Source organism: Micrasema longulum, unplaced genomic scaffold, assembly GCF_059751315.1.
Source record: "Micrasema longulum isolate JH-2025_06_02 unplaced genomic scaffold, ASM5975131v1 h1tg000320l, whole genome shotgun sequence".
NCBI lineage: Eukaryota > Metazoa > Arthropoda > Insecta > Trichoptera > Brachycentridae > Micrasema > Micrasema longulum.
Window position 1 is genome coordinate 116,459 of NW_028277524.1, and position 6,000 is coordinate 122,458.

Consider the following 6,000-nt stretch of genomic DNA (forward strand, 5'->3'; position numbering starts at 1 on the left):
CGTTGCGTCCTTCACACAGCAATATAAACACAATACTAATAGCGTCGCTTCCGTACTGACACGGATTCTAAATTCGCTGATTAATAAAGAGACCGATGTAACGGTTTTGTCCTATTCCCACTTGAATGTTGCGTTTTTTTAAAAGCACAAATATGAATAATGTTTATTTAAGTCGATTTATAATCTTAACTCATTTTAAGCTCTTTTAAGTTAAGACGTTTTCGTTCTAAAGGTGCGATATGTACTTACATGTAGGTACAAATGAAATAACACTTTTTGTAGATTACTTATGTAAAAAATCACCGCTCCATTGCCAATGTCAGGTAATAATCTCAGTCTGTTCTTCCATTTTCCTTCTTTAAAATAGTTTCTATCTGTGTTGTAAAATTCTGATTATTATTGCTTCAAAAACAACCATGGCGTTTTACATAGTTGCATTTCTGTTTTTCACAAGTAATTAGATTGATCAAATCTTATTTATTTTGAAACTGCCTTAAAAAGGTGGTAAAATATAATTAACCATCCTAATTATTGTTTCAAACAACCGTCACGGCGTTCTCCGCAGTTTTTTTTCGTATATTTAAGTAGTACTCAATTGAAATTTGTGTATTTTCAACATGAGTTCCAGATAATTAATTTTTATGGGCAATTGTTAGTCAGATTGCACATTAAGTGTTGATATTTTAATTTATACCTAATGCTAGAAATCGTATTTGAGAGATTTTTAATTAATTTGATTGTTTTTTGGATAGATCGAATTGATAAATCATAATTGTCGTTATCAAACTTAACCATAATTGTCGTTATCAAACTTAACCATAATCCGCACCTAGGCACTGCATTGATTTGTTTTAGCGATAAACGCAAGTGAGTCAAAAGTTATGGTATTTGTAGTGAAATTACTGACTGCATAATAAATGTAAACAAGTGCTTAGAAGAATTTTTGTATCTGGGAAGCATGTTTTCAAGAGATGGAAGAGTAGAAAAATATGTTGAAAGGAGAGAGAGGCAGTTAATAAACGGCGCACTAAGCACGGTAATTTCTAATAAAAATAGGTGTGTCAATCGAAGTTGAACTGGCAGTGAACAACGGAATTTCATTCCCAACACTTATGTTTGGGAATGAAACATGAAACTGGCAGAGAACGGATGAAAACAGGGTGAAAATTAAAATTATAACCACTTAAACATCTCAAACAAGTAGAAGAATTTGTGTATCTGGGAAGCGTGTTTTCAAGAGATGGAAGAGTAGAAAAATATGTTGAAAGGAGAGTAACTGCGGGCAGTTGATAAACGGCGCTCTAAGCACGGTAATTGCTATTAAAAATAGGTATGTCAATCGAAGTTGAACTGGCAGTGAACAACGGAATTTCATTCCCAACACTTATGTTTGGGAATGAAACATGAAACTGGCAAAGGATGAAAACAGGGTGAACGCGGTCGAAATGCGATATTTTAGACAAATGTGTGGGAAATCAATATATGCCAGGGTTGCGAATGATTAAATCAGGCGAGTGTAAATCTGAGTCAGGTAATTGATAACATTAAGAAAGGGTCTCTGAGATGGTTTGGTCGTGTAGAACGAATGGATGACGAAAGAATGGAATGAATGAACAGTAACGTGAAACGAGGATGACCGAGGAAGACGAGGCACGAAGTCTGGTAATTTCAAAAGCAGGCAGAACCGAAGGGCATGTACGACAAGATGTATGAATGTGGAAGAGGCTATTCTGCATTATATATGGGAGTGAAAAATGGAACTACATACATACAGTGAACGCCGTCAAAATGCGATCTCTTAGAGGAATGTGTGCCGTCTTCGGACGCGCGGTATACAACAATGATAAATAATTTTGAAAAACGGAAAACGTACAGACATGGAAAATTTCATTCTAAAAAATCAAAAATCGGTTCGGTTTTGGGGCGCGGAAAACGGGACAACGAAACCTCGATTTCGTCAATTAGTTAGGCGTAATCAGTCCGATGTGCAGTTCTCTTTTTAGCAAAATATCGTGGAAGCCTCTGCGAGAAGTGACAGAAAAAAAAGTGCAAATACCTACCCATTCATCAAATTTTTCTGACACCGCCTATCCTCTTAGAATCAATATTTCACGTCTAGTCTACCTGGAAGCGAACCCAGGACCTCAAGCATGGTTGGCGAACGTTCCAACCACTACATTACGAAGCGGACTTATTCTCACTTGATTTCCATTTTTAGTATTTTTAACCAAGTGAGTAAAAAATCTCTTTTTAAATTTTATTTTACCCACAGAGTTGTATTCATCGTCCGTCCGGACACGGGAATAACTAATAACAACACAAATTTGTTATGTATGATAAATTTGATGTATATTTAATTGTTATTTGTGTAAACAAACGCATTAATATTATTTTTATTGGAATCGGATGCTCATTTTTCTAAGATAAATAGTGTAAGAAAATGTCGGAAGATGGCGTTGGTGGTCTTAAAGCAAAAATAGATCGGTTCAACGAATCGATACAAGGAACTTACTTTATGTTAAGTTTGATATTATTGGAAATTAGAAAGATTTTGCCTTTTATATATTTACTTTCCTGTGCAAATTACTAATCTTTAAACAATTAGGATAAAGTTTACTCTTTTTGTTTTTAACAGTTCACAAAAATACATTTATAGTGAGAAACGTCAGCCCTACGGTAAATTGGATTAAAAAATGTTTTCTTGCGCGTGGTAAACATTAGAGCATTAAATTGCGCAGCAAAGTTTCTTAAAAATGAACGAAAAAAAATGGTTAAAAAATGAAAAAAACGCACTACTTAGAACATATGAACCAACCAATAATATGAGAGTTGTAAACAGTGGCGTCTTTGATACCAAATTTCTAGTGAAACTCAGATTTTAAGGAAAAATAAAATATGCGTAAATGTTAAGTAGGTACCCATAGTAAACAACACAGTACGGACTATGTCTGTAGGCATCTTTGTGCATTTATATATTGGTTGCTAGTTTTTTATCTTCATAATGTGTTGATATAATGCGAATTAAAATACATATTAGGTACTGGTGAATAGCAATGATTCCTTAGTGAGGCCCAGCCTCACTTGCTTCATATGCTCCTTCGTCCCTGGTTGTAAAAGGTATCCTTCGTCCCCGGTTGTAAAAGTACATAAAAGCTTCAATTAAATTTATTTATCTATAGAATCACTTTGTAAAGCGCCCTTGAGGTATTATATTTAAAAACATGCGCTTTATAAGTTATCCATAAATTTGGTATTTATTTTTTTGTTTGAATTCTTTACAAGTTATTTACAATTTGCTTTTTAATTCAATTACTTTTATTATATCTATTTATTTATTTTTTTCTTTTTTACTATGTAAAGTTTCACTTTTTATTTTGCATGGCAGTATGCTTCTTATTGTTTCTAAATGTATACAAAAAAGCATTGTTTATCTTTTAAATTTTTACGCACTGTGTTTGTACTTACCTGTATATTTTTTGTAAATGCCCCTTGGGCGTATTGTAAAATTAAATTAATAAATAAATAATAATAATAATGACCCTGAACATTTCAATAAAACAATAATTATTTTTATACAATAGAATCTTCCTTTACAGTACTCGCCAAACACATATTTTTGATAACTCTGTCCCGTTCTGTTTCATTGAGTATTGTATCTCTTTCGACATGTTTTTCAAATGTACCTACGTATACTTAAGATAATACAATATTTTTACATAAATGATCCTTACACTACAATATTTATCAGTCGGAAGATGGCCATGATGGTGAAAGCGTTAATTGGTCAAATGAATAAATAGAATTAAGAATAGTCCAGAAGGAGCGTAGAATCATATTTGAATACATCGCACTGTGTCCAATAATCCTCCCCCTATGCCCTACGTTCACCGCGCGCATTCGTGATGTCACCGCGTAATGTTGCACGATGGGAAAAAAAATAATCATAACACAAATGTAAGGTAAAAGCACTCTGTTAATTTCTCTAAAATTTTATTGTGCACGCGGAAACATTGATTGACACAACAGAGTAGAAAAATAAAGGGTCATTTAATAAGAGTAATTGTATTAATAAACTTTAAACTGAAAATTTAAAACAAATTTTAATTACATAAAACGGATATTTTCATATCATGTTAAATAATATATGATGTTTTGAAGATAATGTCGGTTCAATGTTCATCACAGAGTTGTTTAATCCGAGGTCCAATTTTCATTATTTCTCTTATTAGATGAGCAAAGTAGGGTAAAAAAAATTACTACCCTGGCAACACTAACGAAATCTCCATTTTGTTTCTTCGACAATCTGACAGATGGAAAAATAATTCAATTTTTGAACAATGCATTTGCTACTTAAACATTCGTTTGCTAATTACACAAGAAATGTGATACCATCCGGTTTCTTTAAGATCCTAGCAGTATTTTTACACTTTAAAAGGACACAACACGGCATAATTCAAATCAGAAGTTGCGTACTGAGCGACGTCTACAAAGAAACTAATGGGTCAAAACGTAAATCTACATTTATGAGTAGTTTAGTCGCCTTCTGTTTGATGTGCGTATGCGGTTTCTGGACTATTCTTAATTCTATGCCAGTACGTTAAAAAAATATATTTCGTAAAAATAATTTCTAAAAAATACACCTTTGGCCTTTTTGGATAGTTTCTAAGGTAAATTTTTATGACTCCAAATCGAAACACTTCTAAAATTCACACGCTCGTGGGCGACATCTTTTTGTCGACAAAACAAACAAAATCGTAAACAAAACAAAGCAATATAAACAAAAGAACAATGTGTTAACGTAAACAAAAGCAACGCTCTTTAAGCAACAAAATAAATTGTCGAAATTGCAACAATTGACATCTTTTAAAATTTGTACAAAAGAAGTGATTCCAGTGGTGTACCCTTGGTTTTTTTCAATGGCACTGGAATCACAGTCCATGTTGAGCTTCCTCTCCATTAACTTTCGCCTCCAACTCCTTCTGTCATCCGCTACAACCTTAGCCACTGGCTAATAGATTCGCCCATACGGACAAAAACCATTTTATGATAAACAAATATCTAAATTTGTGACAACAGAGAGGGAAACATTTTCGAAAAGGGAATATGGAAGTCTAGAAATTTACAGGGCTTATGACCTGTCATTGGCTAGTTTATGTGGCCACTTTACACACTGTGTAACAAACATCCACATTTCCTCAACTCTTCCATCTGAGGGGAGACCCTTAAGCCCACCATCCACCCGCAGCTGTTATAGAGTCCTGAGGGACTCTCTGTCAGCTGCGCATAGAGGAAAGTTATTATAAATATTCCTAAGGAATACAAACTCTATGCAGATTAAGGAGGGGGGAGGAGGACGTATGGACAGAGGCCAACACGTCGTCCCCACCCCTCAGGATCCCCTCAATGCCTCTGTTTTTTCTATTTAAAAAAATATGTTAACAAACAATTTACATAAATAAACGTATCCAAATATACAAAAACATTTTCTTAAAACTATAGTAACATAACAAACATAACTTACACAAAACATAAGTAAAAACACGGATATTTACATTACGATAACGACTTTGGATAAGGAAGGACTTCCTGGGTGGTCAGAGGCAGAGGATCCGAATACCATCCCCGTAAGGGGAGGACAAAACAAAAGAACGTGTTGAACTCTTCCATCTGTTGACTTTTGCGAAGTAAAAGAGCTGAAACCTTCATCACGTGGGTGAGATTCATCCGGCTGAACCAATTCACCTACTAGGCAACGCCAATTATCCAATTTTTTACTTCTTCTTTTACCGGGCAGTTAATTCAAGAATGTTTTGAGTATGTCTTAAGGCTTGCAGACTGGCTGGATTTACTTCCTAATTTTGTGTCGTGTTTTATCAGACTACAGCCTTAACTCCTAAGGCATTACCAGGAAAACTAGAAATCAACTTGCGTCCTACATTGAACACCAATTATTTCTGAATCCCCCCGACCAATACAGATTAAAAATGTGGCCAACACCTT